Source organism: Typopeltis vanoorti, chromosome 3 (genome assembly GCF_054136105.1).
Source record: "Typopeltis vanoorti isolate ZY-2024b chromosome 3, IOZ_Tvanoo_1.0, whole genome shotgun sequence".
NCBI lineage: Eukaryota > Metazoa > Arthropoda > Arachnida > Uropygi > Thelyphonidae > Typopeltis > Typopeltis vanoorti.
The window spans coordinates 160,979,687-160,998,257 of record NC_143551.1 but is presented as its reverse complement, the minus strand read 5'-3'; the positions used below and the strand labels follow the sequence as shown (position 1 = coordinate 160,998,257).

Here is an 18,571-nt window from a genome sequence, read left to right as displayed (position 1 = left end):
ATTTTATCTTTCTTATAAAGAAAATGGGAAAAGTGGTCCTTGTTGGAGATGTAAACAGCAGAGTAGGAAATTAATTCTGTATGCTTGACTAGATCACTTAATCTAAGGTGGCATGGTTAGGGATATAGAAATGTTGTGAAAAAATTTCGAAGAAAGGGCAAGTCTACTAATAATGGTAAGTACCTGATGGGTTTTCTTCAGGATATGGACTAGTCATTAAAAACACCATGTTCCAGCATAAAAATGTACACAAGCTCACATGGAGAGAAGACAAGAAATAAGAAAGCCTTATTGCCTGTTATTGTTGATAGTAATAGATAGCTTGTTCAGAATACACGAAGATTTGAAATTGGAAGTAACCATCACTTAGTTTTAAGTAGGATAAAAATAATTGTCACATTGAAAAAAAAAAAAAAAACAGTATTTAAAAGGAAGTTTTAAAAAGAATTAAAGTTGAGCAGCTTATACATGTGAACTGTAGACGCAGCTATACAAACATTCAAGAAAAAATATGAACCAATTTGAAAACAAGAACCAAACTTTGAAATCTTAATGGCTAACTCTGAAGAAAACATTGATTGATAGGAAAATGTAGAAAAGTTTTCTGCAAGGATAAAAAAATAAGAATACCATATGAACACAAGAAAATAAAGAAGCAGTCCTAAAAAAGAAGAAAGCATACTAAAAGCTCCTAGCAAATAAGTCAGAAGATGCCTTGGAACAATACGGAGAAAAATGTAAAAGAGTTAAGCTATATATAAAAGTAGCTAAACGAAATTTATCAGAAGACTTTGGTAAGAATATAGAAGATGGTAATATAAAAGATGGCATCAAGAAGATGGAAAAATGTTTTGGAAGCTGTTAAAAAAAACTTAGAAATGGAGGAAAGAGTACTGTAAAAGGAATCAAAGACAATAGAGGTGATATGAAAAATGAAGATAAGGATATCTTAGATGTCTGGAGTAATTACTTTGAATGACTCTTAAACAAACCCAAAAAAGTGACAGATCAGTATAGAAAATTTTCAAGGGGAATGCAAATACGAATATATACCAATACTTGAGGTATAAAAAGCCTTAAAAACTTAAAATGGGGAATGGTAGTGTGGATAGATGATATTCAAATAGAAAATCTCAAACGTGGAGGCATAAAAGTTCTGCAGTGGCTACACTGTTTAATTCAGAAGGCTTGGTTAGAAAGTTGAATTCCAGATGTTTGGTATAGAGCTCTTATAGTTACCATCTATAAAAAGGGGACCTAAAGCTGAATGTGAGAATTGCAGAGGAATTTCTCTACTAAGTATTCCAGGTTAGATTTATGTAAGCATACTTGAGAAGAGGCTGAGAAAAATTGTGGAAGGAAATTGTGGAAGCATACAACAAAATGTCCACAGAAAAGCATTTTTAAAATGCTACAATTAAATGGTGTAAATGGAGCATTCTACAGAGCAATACACAGTCTATATTTAATTGTAAGTCAGCAGTTAGAATTGAACGAAATACAGGAAGATGGTGTAAATTCAGGGGTAAGACAAGAATGCACATTATCTCCACTCTTATTGATCTATGTGGATCACATTATGAAAGAATGTGGCATTGGGTCTGATGTTAGAATTGGAGATGTCAAACTTAGCTCTTGCCTTTATGCACATAATGTTGTATTTCTAAACATATCTAGTGCATGTCTCCAGGATTCTCTAACTAAATTGAATAACAACTAACAAATTTGGCATGAAAATTGGCAATAAAAAAAAGACAAAAACTATGAAAATAGGTGTAGAAAACTTCAGCTGCACTTGGAATGAAGATCCTATAGAACAAGTAAAATATTTCAGCTATTTAAGCAAATTTAGTGAGGATGGTAGGTTAAATATGTAAATAGGCAACAGAATAAGCAAAGCTGTATGCTGGGGAGCCATTGGAATAAGAGAGAAATTATCTGCAATAATAAACTAATAGTATACAAGACTGCATTCAAACCAGTTTTAAGCTATGGATCTGAGCATTTGGTTAGACATGAAGTACTTGATCAGAGACCATAGATATGAAAATTGTGAGAAAAATTGGGGACTTGAGAAGATATCAATGGCAGAATCATATCAAAAATAAAGGAAGGAACTTTTAGAAAATTTAGGAAGGAAGTTGACATTATTTGTATTCAAGAATGCGTCACCAAGGAAGTGCAAGTCTCTGCCTTGGGGATGCACTTTAAAACCACACCACATGAAGATAATGTGGTGTGGTTTTAAACAGAATGGGAAAAGAAGGGTTGGCAAAACTTGTGTTTGATGTGAAGATGGCAGGAAAAATACTCAGAGGAAGACCAACCAAGATCTGGGTGAATAGATTGAGTCAGAAATGCCTCATGATGCTGAAAAATTAGATACTAGAATATTGGAGTGCTATCAAGTAATAGACTAATTTGGAGAAAAATTGTTGTTAGGAGATTAAGAATAATTTAAACTCAATCATATACCTGTCCTAGTTACCTGAACCTTGAGGGTACATATCAGGAAATTGGTGGTGATAATGTTACCTGTAATTCTGACTGTAAATGTTGTATGCTACTAATTTTAAAAATCTGATATAATTTATACATTGCAAAAAGAAAAAAAGTTTTCAGCTTTTGAAGAGTTTTTCTTTTTTTCCAAGTTTTTTTTTTTTTTAATATAACACTAGTTAATATTCCATGTGTTAAACAGTTATAAAATTTTAAATGTAATTGCTAAATCAGTTACATTTAAAATTAATATTTTTTCACCTGTGAAAAGTATTTTGTTAAGCATTAATCATATCTTGCTGTAATGAACTATTCTAATCTAAATGGTTCACCTCAGCAAACCTAAGGAACAGAATGGAGCAGATTGGTTAATTAATGATTCCAACTACACAGTTTCAAATTTGCCTTTTTTTTTTAGCTGAAAAAATAAAGAAATCAGTCCAGAAATTATTTTCGTTTTCTTCAGACACTACAACTCCCTTACTGCTGCATTACACAGGCCTAAGGGTGTGGGCTATAAATATTCTTGAAATAGCCTAGATCTGTGTTTCCCAAAGTATGAGTATCCCCAGGGGTGTGTGATGAAGCACTTTTTTTAAATTAGATTACTGTTTTTTAGCATCTATTTTTGTCAACATATTGTTACAAATAAGTGCAGGTCTGTGCTGTAATTAAATTTCTATAACTTAAAAATTTTAGTTATTTTAGATAAAATGTGTCTCTTGGCATGTATGGACTGATTCTGTTAATGCCTCGTGTTCTTATTGTTTTGTAGTGTTTTTATTATAAGTTTAAATTAAAATAGTTCAGACCATGGGTTTGAAATTCTGCTAAATTTCATTTGTCTCATTAAACTTTCTTTTTTTTTTCTTTTTTTTTTTGAAAATTTAAATTTAATAGTTTTTGTTTCTACTGTATTTGGATGCACATAACTAAAAATGTATTTGATAATTAAAGTGATTCATATGTTTGTAATTTATTATAATGCAAATGTTAAAAATTAAATACCTTTATAATATTCTGGTTTGAATGAAATATTATAACTTCTCCCAAATTGCCTTTGCCTGAGGGGATGGGGGTACTAAAATTTTAAAATAGTTACACAGATATGAAAGTTTGGGAAACACTGGCCTAGATAGAATGCATGGCTATAGTGGCTAAACCTTGGAAGTAATGCTGATGGAGCTAATATTCAGACCACCACAATCTGATCTGTGCTGATCCTCATTGAAAACAATCATTATGCAGCAGCCAGATCTTGTGCCTATACTTTCATGTTCATTGACCTGTTAGTAGCTGTTGATATATTCCCCAGCAAACAGGCATTGATTAGTTCATAGCTACTGAAAGTAGCTATCTTGGAGTGATCTAATATAGGCAGTGGTCAGAGTGTGTGTGGCATCCACATCTCTCAGAGGGAAGGCCAAAGCTTCTGTGGTAATAGACACCAATGAGTGAGATCACTTGGTATAATACCACTCCTTATTTATTGGAGGCTTGAAGTGTCCAATACCGTGTTTGCACTTCAGAGTAAAGATCTAATTTGCATTTTCTCCTTTTCTTCCAGCATGCAATTCATTTCTTCTTTTCAGTGTACCCCTTTGAATTAGTGATTCTGTAGTCCACCATACCATCTAGCATGAGGTCTGTATAATGAACTTTGAAACCTCCTAAAGTTACACTTTAGGAGGCTTCAGTATTGATAAGTAAATGTAAATGATCTTATAAAAATTAAGTGGATATTAAATCCAGCATTATTTCAAAGCCGAATATAGAAACTATAAAAGTTCTATGAAATTTGACCAGAGAGCTTACAGGAATACACTTGCTGATATTTACGAGTTTCCAGACCTTATAGGAGAGATGATTGCTATCCCCAAGCGTCCATATGTTCCCCTCCTATTGGTCCATTTTGAAAAGGTTTCACTGATCTGACAGCTGTTTCAAACTGGTTGCTTTTCGTCAGAGACCGGGCAGAAACCTTAAGAGAGCAAAAACTCTCAGTACTAAGGAACTTGAGACATCGGAGAGGTGTATTTTTTGTAAGCGAACTCTCAGTCGGTGCATAAAAGTATTTACTAAAATAAGAAGCTCTGACAAAAACTAACTTGAAACAGCTGTCAGGCCAGTGAAACCTTTTCAAAATGGACCAATATGAGGAGAATATATGGACGCTTGGGCATAGTGATCATCTCTCCTATAAAGTCTTACTAGGGCAACTCGTAAATATTGGCGAGTGTATTTCCGTAAGCTCTCTGGTCAAATTTCATATAAAACTTTTATAGTTTCTATATTCGGCTTTGAAATAATGCTGGATTTAATATTTACTTAATTTTTATAAATTTTCATTGCCGAAGTGAAGCCTTTTGGCTCTTTATTTTGGTAAATAATCTTGTTGCCAAATTTCTGCCAGATGTACCTGGAGGTGAGGAGTCAATCAAGAGTATAATGGGGAGGTGGGTGATGACATTGAGGCAACAATTTGCAGTGTTGAAATTCACTGTGTATGCCTTAGTAAAGAATCCATTACCATATATTCTATGTTGATGTCAGTTTCAGCTGACATTAAACAGCAACAATGAAAAGTCAAGCAAAGAGAAATAGATTACATGAGGGGAGGGGACTTCAATTCACATATGTGATCCTATTTCAACCTTAATGATGTTCATTTCCATTGAGAACTGCAAATACCTGCCTATTTATCTTAATAGAAACTCTCTTTCAGCTTCTGCTATTACTATCCATCTTAGTTTTCTCATGTACATACTCATTAGTTGTTGCCTTTTTTTTGTTCAAAAGGCATTTTTAGACAAAAGAATATTTTGAGACATCTGAGAGATTGTCTAACTTGGAATCTCCTTTTTTTTCTTTTTTTTTAATCTTCTTTAGCTAAAAATCTCTTTATTTCATTGATTCAAATTCATTTATCCAATCAATTTTTCCAAATTGTTTTTTTGTTAAAATTTTAATATCTGTTACTCAAATTGGTCATCTCTATCTAAGCAGATAGAGATGACTAAACATTTAGTGTCATCACAACTCTTGCACAAATTTCATATCTTATCAGAATACCTGATAATCCTCACCATTTTCCAAACACTTGTGATCTGTTCTTCATCAGTGATATTTCTAAGTATTTTCTTCTCCCATAGAGCAGAGGCAGAAGAAATCCAAACTCATGCAGCCAGTTATCATTCACATAGTTTGGCAATATATCATAAGATGATCTTGATGATTGCTGTGCCATATTTCCTGGATTGAATTATTGTTTGCAGTTTTCTTATCCAAACATTTGCATTGAACTTATCACTGAAACAATTTTTATTGGTACAGAAACCTTCATTTTCCATTTCACTTTAAATTCTTATCCCTTAATCGAACAATGGTTCGCCAAGAATGTACACAAAGAGAATTAAGCATATATTGATTTTTTTTTTTTTATCAAAACCACTATCTTGCTTTTCTGTTTATACTTAACCTTGAAATAATTACAGCAAAATTTTTTGGTCCCTTGCGAGATCTTTTGGCTATAATCTTCGTCCAAGTGATGCCATTTCTCCAGTTCTCAATGTTTCTGTGATACGTGTTCTTCATCACCTTTTTATACTCTGCTATCCTGCAGCTTGGAAAAGTAATTCATATTCAGCCTATTCCTAAAGAAAGACAAGTCTTTACTCTCAAATTACCCTCCTGTTTCTTTCATTTCATTTCTTTCTAAATTAATAGAAAAACCATTAACAGTCATCTTCTACATTACCTGGAGATCTTCTAATAAATGATTGTCAGTGTGGATTTCATTACTGTCAGTCAACAGGAATTTTCTTGCTTATGTCGTACACCTTTGGAAAAGTTTGGGGAATCTCAAGTGATTGTTCTTGATATCTCTAAAGCATCTGATTGGGTTTGGCACAAAGATCCTATTAAGTAACTCTAATTGTGCAGTCTGTCTTCTGATTCTGCATTTTAGTTCTTAGCTTTCTATCTGGTCCCATATATTCTTAGAATTAGTGACAATTATCATTTTTATTGGTTATTATATTCAGTTGTATTTTGATGTGCCAAACTTATTTTTTTGGCATGAATGATTACTCTGTGGTGATGTTATTTATGGAAATTACAACATACAATTACAAGCTAGAAGTGGTAATTTTCTTAAATGATATTGTTATTAATAACTAATGTGTATGCCTTACCACCAGGAATATCTAAATGTTTGGACTGTGGAAGGATGCAGAAAGAATGCAGGGGTTGAAGTCATGTTAGCACACACTTTAATTGCTTGTCATTGTTCAAAGGAACCCTTTACAAACAACTTATCATAGAAATATCAGGAAAATGGATTACTGAAATGTTATCTAATATCTTCTTATATCTTGTTGAAATATATCCAGCACCTAGAGAGAGAGAGACTTTGTATTATATAGGAATTAAATATTCGATTAAATTTTATAAAAGAATTAACATACACATACTTTAAGGTTTAACAGTAATATCTATACAACAGGAATATGGAATTTACAACATAGCCAGTTATTTTGTCTTGCTTTGCTTTCATATCTCATTAGGATCATTTCTCAAAACTTGGAAGCAGTTTAGAAGTCATTCATTGGATGATTTTAACTCCTTAAAATAGTCCTTAAAATGTCTTTCTTATTTAAATTTATACATAAGTGTTTCCTTGTTTGCTTCTATGTGTTTTTTGCCCATGGTAGTAATAGATTATCATTTAGATCTGTATTTTTGAAAACTACTTAATCTTAACTGATCCAAATTAATGTTCTAAAGAAAATTTTGACTTTATTTTTAAAATATATGCTAATGTTTTATACTTAAGAGTATTTTATTAGTTAGTGAAGAGATTTCTTGTAAGTAGACCTCTTCCCAGTGGGCTTGAGTAAGATACATAGCTTGTTTTGGAAGCTTTGTATATTCATTGAAGATGATATTGCTCTAAAGTTTTAATAAATGCATATTAGCATTTATAATTTATTCATGCTAATCTGAGCTTATTAATACATCGAATAGACTACATTTAAACAGTTAACAAATAGAAATTTGTTTAATAACTAAATTATATTAAAAGAGTAAATATTTCATTATACATCTCATATAGTATCATTAGTGTAGAAGAAGAAAATAACTGGATATAAATTGCATGCAAACAATAACTAGCATCTAGATGTTGGCATATGTATGCTAGAGATCAGGATGATGTATTATTAGAAAACATAGTATACAGAAGTACTGTATACAGTGTAACATATATAAATTTAAATGTATATAAATATATGGTTGCATTTCTTATTGATACATAAGTATGACAGTTTACTAGATCTTGAGTACAAAAAGTCCATCATTCTGATGGAGATTTAGTCAGTATAATAAAGCTTGTGAACATTTTCTTTAAAAATGTTCATATTCAAAACTCTTGCGTGCAATGTTGGTATTTAATCAAAGGATCTTATGACTAGTATCTATAAGATCAAGTGTGTACCAAAGTAAAAGAAATGGCATATATATGGAACTCTAGTTAAAGAATGTGGTTTTTGGTTTATCCTGGAGGGATAGGAATAGTTGGGTGATTTTGTATAACATCATCTCTAAATCAAGAAAGAATCTTAAGTTTTGAAATGTTTCAGTATCATTTCTCTTTTTACCAATTTTTACAAATAAAGTGAAATTTTTGTCTCAATATATATTTTTTAATATCTACAAAATCTTTAAGTTAGCAATCAGACTATTTTACCTGGTTATACAACCTATAAACAATCTGAAGTAACTTCAAATTATTTATAAATTGCTTATGATAGTATTTTCCAGATCATTATGTTGAGAACCTGACTTAAATACTAAATATCACTTATATGAGCTTGATGATTATAGTTTCTGCAAATAAGGTTTTTCATAGCTTAGTCTACAAGCTTGTAATATTTTTTCAGCTTTTGTTTAACTCGATTCCTTGGTTCATTAAGGAAAAAACTGTTTATTTCATGGACTCAAGGGATTCATGTCTTTCTATAGATGTATTTGTTCTGTCTGCTGCTGCTGTTTCAACACTGTGATACCACATTGCTGATGTGCTCTATGGTATGGATTGTTATTCCTTAATTTAATTATACTTTTATGTACCTATACATTTTTACTTGTTTGATTTGTCTGTCCGTACTGAAGTTATCATAGACTATTTCTCAGTAGATTTTATTCAGATTCATTATTTAAAACCTAACAAAGGCTTGCAGAAGGAAGTCCATTATGGGTTTCATTGTAATCACTAATTAGAGTAATTTTTTTACCTATATATTTTTTTTCCCCCAGAGTTAACTGATCTTTGCTGCAGCAAATCAAGTTTTTCCCTCAGAAGAGACTCAGGTTTTTAATCCCACATCAACAAAATTGACCATACAACACCTAGGAGTGCATCTGATTAGGAAGCATTGCTTCTTATCTAAAATACCATGAAAGTGCACTGAACTTGGGTGATATAGACTGGTTGCATACCAATTAAAAAAAGGGAGAGGTTAAAAGACCGATTTTTTTTCTCTTTGAAGAATGAAAAATCATTGAAATATTTGATTTTTTTACTCAATTTTTGTGTCATCAAACCATTTACAGGGACTCAGGGTGATAAAACTTGAAACCTGTATATTAAAATAATTCTGCTCTAGCTGGATGGAATGTAACACTGTTGTTTATTATTTTAACGGTATAATAGAACACAGAAACTAAGTAAATAATTAATTTATTAACTTGATGCTGATATTTCGCTGGTATTATAACCAGCATCTTCAGAGCACAAAAACACTGTTTGTCACAATACGTGAGACTAAAACAACATGGTGTACTTAAACAAAATTGTAGCAGCAACACAAAGACTAGAGTCCTGATTTTGGCGCCCTCTATCTGAAAAAAAAAAAAACATTATCATATATTACTAGAGTCCTAGAAAAGTGCTAGTCTTACGTATTGTGACAAACAGTATTTTTGTGCTCTGAAGATGCTGGTTATAATACCAGCGAAATATCAGCATCAAGTTAATAAATTAATTATTTACTTAGTTTCTGTGTTCTATTATACCATTAAAATAATAAACAACATGTTCGACGAACACATAAGTCTGTCCACACGTTTAAGGAATGTAACACTTTTAAGCAATTGTTTAAGTGGTTCAAATTTGGTACAAATTAGATAATCTTTATTAGCAAAACATTTCCACATTGGCTTGATGGAATTTAATGAAATTTTATTATGCCTTTTGCTTGATGCCCTTGGAAAGACTGTGTTTAAAAATAACCTTTATTGGGCTCTTTTAAGTGAAGATGAGATAGCTGGTTTCATGTGGAACCCTGTCATGAGCGGTAATCATGTTTCTAAGATGATACTTGGATACTTTCTAAGATTTATTTATTCGTATGGAATAAATTACAAAACAAGCAGTGCAATACGTTGTCATTTTAAAAACATATAAAATTAAAAGGTTATATCCATATTAGTCAAATAGTTCATAGCTTCTGGAGTAGCGCTTAAAAAGTCTGATTTGTCTTCTGGATATGCTCTAAGATAATATTGGGTCACAATATGGTCCACAGTTTGTCTGAGCTCCACAATAACAATGTTGGAATGGTCGTTTACCTTATTTAAAAAGCATGACCAGTTCATATTCTATTAAGCTGAGTCCGGAATTTTCGTGGAAAGTTTGAGTAAGCATCAAAACTTCCTTGTAATTTGTTGAGAAAAAATTTTGTAATATCTGTCTGGCTCTCCCACTGTTCTTGCCACTTTTGCTTCAGGTCAAAGTTAGATTGTAGTAATTGTTGGGTTAATTGTAGTGGTGGATGTCTTGATCTCATTTATTGTATACTTAAGTCTGGGAGATCTAAGTGTATTGGTAGGGCTGTATTCTCCAGGATTTTCTTATACTCCTGTAAGAGTGCTATAGTCCTGCTCAGACTTGGTGGAACAATGTTGCTAAGAGCCAGAAGCCAGTGTGGGCATTGATTTAATTATGCCAGAAATCAGTATCATTGTATTATTTAGTTGGTTAACAACAAGTTTAACATGTGTGCTATTTAGCCACACTGGTGAGCAATATTCAGCAACAGAGAAAACTAGTCCAAGAGTTGTAATCCATAGATTATCAGCTGTTGCGTCACATGTCATGTCTATTAGTTTTTGCATTATGTTATTATGGATTCTTAATTTAGCAGAAATGTATTTGTTAGGTGTTGCTTATAAGAGAGCATGCAGTCCAAGGTCACACCCAAGTACTTTGGAAACTTATTGTGTCATAGCAAGCATCCTTCAAAGCAGATATGCAAAGTGACATCTGCCATGTGATTATTAAGATGAAAGTTTGATACTTCTTTTTTGTCTGGATTGAGCTGGAGCCTCCATTTTTTTGTAATATTCACCTGTTTTCAGATCTTTTGTAAGTACCTCTTCAGCCTGATTCATGTTGTTGTGTCGAATGGCAATTACAGTGTCATCAGCATAACAGAACTTGCATGAGATGGTAGCAGGCAAGTCATACTGTATAGGTTATAAAGTAAGGATGCTAATGCTGACCCTTGTGGAAGATCATTATTAAGTTTTCATTGTTGGGATATTTTATTTCCTAATATAACTTGAAAGAAATGATCTGTGAGCATGGAGGAAATTAAGGTGCAGTCTGTTTACATGGGACAATACTGAGAAATTTGTGTATATTTGATATAAGACCTTCATGCCATACTGTATCATAGGCTGCTGTTAGATCCAAGAAGGCACTGATGTTTTTTCTTGCTTCTGGAATCCAGCTTCTATGTATGATGTTAAAGCGAGCACTTGATCACAGCAACCACGCTTTTCTCTAAAACCAGCTTGCTCATTCGGGACATGTTGCATGATTGGTGTGGACAATCTGTTGTACTGAAGGCGTTCTAACATTTTATATGTGCAACTCAATAAAGCAATAGGTCTGTATCTTTTTGCCTCCTGGGGTGGTTTTCCAGGTTTAAGAATAGCAACTATTTTTGACTTCTTAAACTGGCTAGGTAGTCAGCCAGTCAGTTTATTCTGAATTATTCTCTGACATAGTAATATGTCAGAGAATAATTCAGAAAGCTTTTTTATGGTATTTGGCCTGCTATTAATCAGAAATTCAAGATGAACACCATCAAAGCCTGGGGCTTTGCCTGATTTGACATCTGTTATGAAGGCTTTTACTTCATCTATAGTGAAGATTGAGGCATATTGTGAGAAAGCAGGAGCATTTGTTTTTAGTTCTCTAAGTTCTTTCTTAGTATGTTCATGGTCCCTAGGTGCCCCCTGACATCTTAACAATTTGATTAGCTATTTTCTCTGGAGAGATTGTTATGCTTTTTCTTTTAGGTAGGTTAGTTGTGGATAGTTCTTGAGAGGTTTCCAAGCTTTTCTACTTGATCATTTGAAGTCAAGATTTTCAACCATATCAATCCATTTTGTTTTTTTTGAGATAAGTTCAAGCTATGTAGTAATTCATCTTCTATGTCAGGATCTTCACATTTGAGGAACTCTATAAAGATTTTCACTCTCTTCGTTCCATCCAGGGACATATGCCAGCCTGGCTGGCCAAGTGGTTAGTGTGTCCACTCTCCAGTCAAGAGGCTGCGGATTCGAATCCCGCCGTGGGCATGGATGTTTGTGGTGGTGGTCGGCGGTAGATGGCGTTGGTGTAGTTGCAGTCAGTTGGTGAATTGTGAGTGGTGGAAGCAGAGTTGTAGAGTGGATGCCCTCCCTCGATGAGTCTTTGGACTCCCTGGAGGTGAAAAAAAATAATAATAAGCTTTTCTCTAACCTCTAGGGATATATTTTTATGCAGTTGATATGATTGCTCCTATGAATCTTTTATACTCCGCAACTCTAGCAGGTATCCAATGAACACATTTATCTAATTCATTTGCAAAATTTCTCCAATTTGCTTTTTTAAAATTTTGGAAAGGATCTTGCTATAGGTAGTGCTATACCAATTTCTAGTAACATGGTCGATGTTGACTGTGTGGGAAGTTAGAAAGTACATGTCATCTTGCTGGTAATGGCTGCCTTTCTGTGTTCAACGAAACAGAACAAGTCTGGATTAGACTCCATTTGCCATGCTGCTGATCTTAAGGTATTTCGATTCTTAGCATCAAATATAAGGTATATATTATTTATTTCTGCCCATTGAACGAGGGTAGTACCGCAGTTGTTGTTATCACGGTACTTCATTCTTCATGATGGCTATTAAAATTGCCAATCCATACTTTTGGATGTTGATAAGTGGGTATCACATCTATAGACCATGTTGCTAAAGGAAGTTTATAGACATTGACTATTGTTATGTTGTGGATTTTCACACTCACAAGACTTGTATCATTATCACATCTTGTTGTTAGGACAAAAGCATTTTCTCTATCATCCTTAATATATGTTGCAATGCAATAATTCTGGTTGTATGTAGCACCAATCAGGGTGTAACCGATTATCTTTCCTCTTCTGTTAAGGTCGTCTTCGTTTTCAGCATGAGTTTCTTGAAGAAGCACAACATCAATGTTATTTTCTTGTAGTATTTTGCAGAGATAATCACATTTTTCTCTGTTAATTCCCTTGATATTCACTTGACACACCTTAAGGCTAAATTCCAATTTTTGTCAGTATTATCAATAAAATCAGTATTGTTTGACTTGCATGCCTGAGGAATTAGATAAGTACCAGATCGACATAATAGGGGTGACTGAAACAAAAAAGACCAAAACTGGTGAGATCTTTCTGAGCAATAAATACAAAATGTTATATTCAGGCAATGACAATCAAGGAAAAGAAGGAGTAGCCATAGTATTCAACACAAAATACGAGGCTAATCTTCTTGAATGGCAGTCAGTCTCAAGTAGAGTAATGTGGGCAAATATGAGAATGGGGAACTGGACAATGAGACTTATTTGTGCCTATGGTCCCACAGAAGGTTCTACTAAGGTAGAAGTGCAGGAATTTTTTGAGGCTTTAGAAAAAGCAACTGACACAATGAAAAAGGAAAAGTTGGTCCTTGTTGGGGATCTAAATAGTAGAGTAGGAAATGATTGTGAGACATACAAAAATATTTTGGGAAAATTTGGAGAAAAGAGCAAAGCTAATAATAACGGCAAATATCTGTTGGATTTCTGCTCAGGACATGGACTGGTTATTACTAACACCATGTTCCAACATAAAAATGTGCACAAATTCACATGGAGAGAAGAGGCTAGGAATAAGAAAAGTCTCATTGACTATGTTATTGTTGATAGTGATGTTTTCTCCCTGGTGCAGGACACCAGAGTGTACAGAGGATTTGAAATTGGAAGTGATCACTATTTAGTCTTGAGCAGGATAAAATTGAATTTCATATTGAAAAGAATAACATGTAAGAAAGTTTTAAAGCGAATAAAAGTTGAGCAGCTCTCAGATGTGAACTGTAGACTAAAATACAGAAATATTATTGAAAAGAAAATGAAAGAGTTTGAGAACAGGAATCAAACCTTGGAGATTCAGTGGCAAACTCTGAAGGAAACATTGATTGATTCTGCCAGAGAGGCATGTGGTGAGGTTGTGTGCAAGGATAAAAAAATCAGAACTTCCTGGTGGACACAGGAAGTTAAAGAGGCAGTGAAGGAAAAGAAGAAAGCATATCAAAAGTTCCTGGCAAATAAGTCAGCTTTTACTCTTACAGAATACAGAGACAAATGTAAGAAAGCTAAACAGTGTGTAAAATTAGCTAAACAAAAGTCATGGGAGGACTTTGGCAAGAATATAGAAAATAAATATCAAGAAGGTGGCAAAATATTCTGGAGGTTGTTGAAGAAGCTTAGGAATGGAGGAAAGAGTGCTGTAAAAGGAATTAGAGATGATAAAGGTGAAATGAAAACAGGAGAAAAAGATATCCTTGAAGTATGGAGTAATTACTTTGAAAAACTGCTAAATGAAACAAGCAGTGATGACAGCACAGTGATAAAAAACACTGACCAGGCATGCAGTCAGGAATACATATCCATACCTGAAGTAGAAAAAGCCATCAAAGGCTTGAAATGTGGAAAGGCAGCAGGAGTAGATGATATTCGACCAGAAATGCTGAAGTATGGTGGTATAAGAGTCTTACAGTGGCTGCACTGCATAGTTCAGAAAGCCTGGACAGAGGGACGAATTCCCGATGATTGGAGTAGAGCACTCATAGTACCCATATATAAAAAGGGAAATAAAACTGAATGTGAGAATTACAGAGGTATTTCCCTACTGAGTGTTCCTGGCAAGATCTATGCAAGTATACTTGAGAAACGGTTGAGAAGAATTGTGGAAGAAAAGCTTGGTGAAGAACAAGCTGGATTCAGGCCAAATAGAGGCTGTCAGGATCAGATCTTCACTTTACGACAAATAGTCGAGAAAGCATGGGAATATAACAAAGATCTGTATTTAAGTTTTGTCGATTTGGAAACGGCATATGACAAGGTGCCAAGGGAGAAGCTATTCAATACGCTGCAGTTATATGGTGTCAATGGGGCATTATATCAAGCAATACTTAGTCTTTATTTGAGTTGTAAGTCAGCAGTTAGAAGTGAAGGAAGTACAGGAAGATGGTTTAATGTTAAATCTGGTGTGAGACAAGGATGTACATTATCCCCTCTGTTATTCATTATCTATATGGATCACATTATGAAGGAATGTGGTATTAAACCTGATATCAAAATTGGAGATGTTAATGTCAGCTCTTTGCTTTATGCGGATGATGTTATACTTCTAAATAAATCCGCTACAAGTCTGCAAGATTCTCTGACTAAATTGAATAGCTGTTGTAATAGATATGGTATGAAAGTCAGCAATAAAAAGACAAAGACAATGAAAATATGAAAATATGAAAATATATGGATCACATTATGAAGGAATGTGGTATTAAACCTGATATCAAAATTGGAGATGTTAATGTCAGCTCTTTGCTTTATGCGGATGATGTTATACTTCTAAATAAATCCGCTACAAGTCTGCAAGATTCTCTGACTAAATTGAATAGCTGTTGTAATAGATATGGTATGAAGGTCAGCAATAAAAAGACAAAGACAATGAAAATAGGCAGAATCATTGAAAATGTCAACTGTGTTGTGAATGGAGAACCTGTGGAACAAGTAAAACATTTCAGCTACTTAGGCACAATTTTTACTGAAGATGGTAAACTAAATATAGAAATAGACAACAGAATCAGCAAAGCTGGTATCGTGGGAAGTCAATTGAATAAATTCATATGGAATAAGAAAGAAATTAGTCGGAACACTAAATTAGCTGTATACAAGACTGTGTTCAAACCAATTTTAACTTATGGATCTGAGAGCTGGGTCAGAAGTAAAACACTTGACCAAAGACTAGAGACCGCAGATATGAGAGTCCTGAGAAAGATTAGAGGCATGAACAGATGGCATCAATGGCAATATCATATTAAAAATGAGGATATTAGGAAAGAACTTGACATTGTCAGCATCCAGGAATGCGTTAGCAGAGCTAATCTCAGATGGTATGGTCACTTAAATAGAATGGGAGAGGAAAGATTAGCAAAACAAGTGTTCTCTGCCAGGTTGGCAGGAAAACGACCCAGAGGAAGACCAAGATATAGGTGGATTGATACGGTACAAAGTGCCTTAGACGATAGAAATATAAGATCTGATAATGTTGGAGTCTTGACAAGTAACAGACTGATTTGGAGGAAAATTGTAGATAGGAAGTTAGTAATGATGTAATTTTTTCATGTAGTACTGTCATATCCTGTACACCCCTTGAGGGTACATGGCAGGAATTTGATGATGATGATGATGATGACTTGCATGCCTTAGCTAGGAAAACTAAGTGTTAGACTGGCTTCCAAATCTTTCCAGCTCAATTAACGTTACCCAGGGTGCACCACGAGGAGGCAAGCTAGATTACACCCCACTTTCTAAGATACATGGCCATGACCGGTGATTGAGTCTAACACAAAAGGAAGACAGGATAGGGTATTTAAGATATCATCATCATCATACCCTCAGTAGGTTTACAGGATATTATAATAGTGATACAAAAAAGTTTACATTCTTACTAATTCTCTGTTGACAGTTTTCTTCCAAATTAATCTCTTATCTGTCAGGACTCTAATGTTGCTAAGTCTTATATTTTGGTCTTTTTCCTGCCATCCCAGCAAAAAACACTTGTTTTAATGGCAGATTAAAGGTCACTTAACCTTTAACTCCCATTTTGTTTAAGTGACCTTATCACTTGAGGTTAGTTCTACTCACACATTCCTGAATGCTCACATTGTCAAGTTCTTTATTAATATCCTCATATTTAATATGATACTGCCATTGGTACTCTCTGTTCACTCCTTTAATCTTTCTCAGAATTTTCATATCTGCAGTCTCCAGTCTATGATCAATTTTTTAATTTCTACATCAGCTCTCAGATCAATAAGTTAAATTGGTTTTATTTAGGAATAGACTGTCTTGTTGTATGCAACTAGTTTAGTGTTGTAATTCTCCCTTATTCCATACAAATTTATTAACTTGACTGTTCCATACCAGCTTTGATTCTCTTGTCTATTTCCAAATTTAATTGCCATATTCGCTAAAAATTGTCTAAATAGCTATATTATTTACTTTTTCTATAGGTTCTCCATTCAGAATGTATTTGAAGATTCTATATTCCTGCCTGTGTTCAGTTTTGGTATTTTTATATGCTAATTTTCATGCTATATTTGTCGTAGCAGTATTCAATTTAGTTAAGAAATCCTGCAAACTACTTGATTTATTTAGGAATATGACATATCTGCATGAAGTGAAGAGCAGAGATTAACATCTCGAATTTTAATATCAGATTTAACATCACTTTCCTTCATAGTATGATCCATATAAATGATGAATAACATTAGACTGTAAGGCTGTATTACACAATATAGCATCTATTTGCATAGGGTGACCATACATCCTGGTTTATGCCTGTTGTCCCATCCGGATTTTCATTTGCTCAGTATTTTATTTTTTAACTATTTCTTATTTTCCGGGTATATTTTAACTAACATTTTGCTAATAAAATGAAGCATGCTTGGACACAAGTGGTTAGGGACAATTAACACCTTTAGGTAGGGGTGGTGGAAAAAAGTATTTTTCTCAATTTCTACAAAGGTCTACAAAGAGGTGTCAATTGAATATTCATCAGTTTCAATTTGAAATAAATTTAAATTTATTAATCATAAAATGCAATTCTGAAGATTACAGGTGATTTTATGAAAAAAAATTAAAAATAATAAGATCATATTGAAAAGAAAAAAAAAATGCATTCTTCAAAAAAAAAAACAAAAAAACTATGACATGGTTTTAGAAAGATGGCCAATAAACTGATTAAAATACGTAAATATTTACCAAGAACAGTTATTCTGCTTATGTCATTTTTTAATGTTTAGATAATCTAATGAAGTTTTTTTTTTTTGTTTTGCTGTATTGTACATGGACATATGTTTTTGTTTTTTTTTAAGTATGCAAAACTTGCATGCAAACCAACAAATTCCTTTGCATTCATCCAAAGTTACTGTCTCATGCAGGTTTACAGCTTCATTTATCATTGGATCATTCTTCTTTGAGGATGTTTACCAGTTGGGTCCTGTAACCTGCTCATTTACTGCCAAGAGGTATCACGTTATGATAAACAATTTTGTTGTGCTACAGCAGTGCTTGTGCATGGATTCAGTCATTTTCATGCAGGATGGGGTCCCTCCACACATTGGTCATTTTGTACAGGAGGTTCTTCGAGAATACTTCTGTGAAGTGTGCATTTTCCCCTTGCATGGCTACCTCGTTCACCTGTTCTGACTTCTTGTCACTTCTGGCTGTGAGGATTTCTCAGAAACAGAGTTTATCATGATCATCCTGATAATGTGCCAGTGCTGAAAGACAGCATAACACAGCATGTGCAACATCAGTGTGCCATTGAACACACTGTGCAAAGAATGCAGTTTGTGGCATACTAGGAGGGGCAGCACATTGAACAATACAGCCTGTGAATGCATAACGGAAGTGAATAAAAATACTGTAATGTGTTA

The 18,571-nt window shown here is 33.7% G+C and overlaps 1 protein-coding gene across 4 annotated transcripts in view; it reads left to right on the top strand.

Moving 5' to 3' along the window:
* LOC150108709 (endoplasmic reticulum transmembrane helix translocase) overlaps positions 1 to 18,571 on the top strand; it is a 647,746-nt gene extending 629,175 nt beyond the window's left edge. Inside the window, exons 26-27 of one of the 4 annotated variants that reach the window (XR_016548143.1) lie at positions 8,439 to 8,586; positions 18,074 to 18,571. The gene's annotated coding sequence lies outside the window, so the exon portion shown is untranslated. Of the gene's footprint in view, positions 1 to 20; positions 3,335 to 8,438; positions 8,587 to 18,073 lie in introns of those variants that run through there. The other 3 variants (XR_016548146.1, XR_016548145.1, XR_016548144.1) reach the window with 3 other exon arrangements.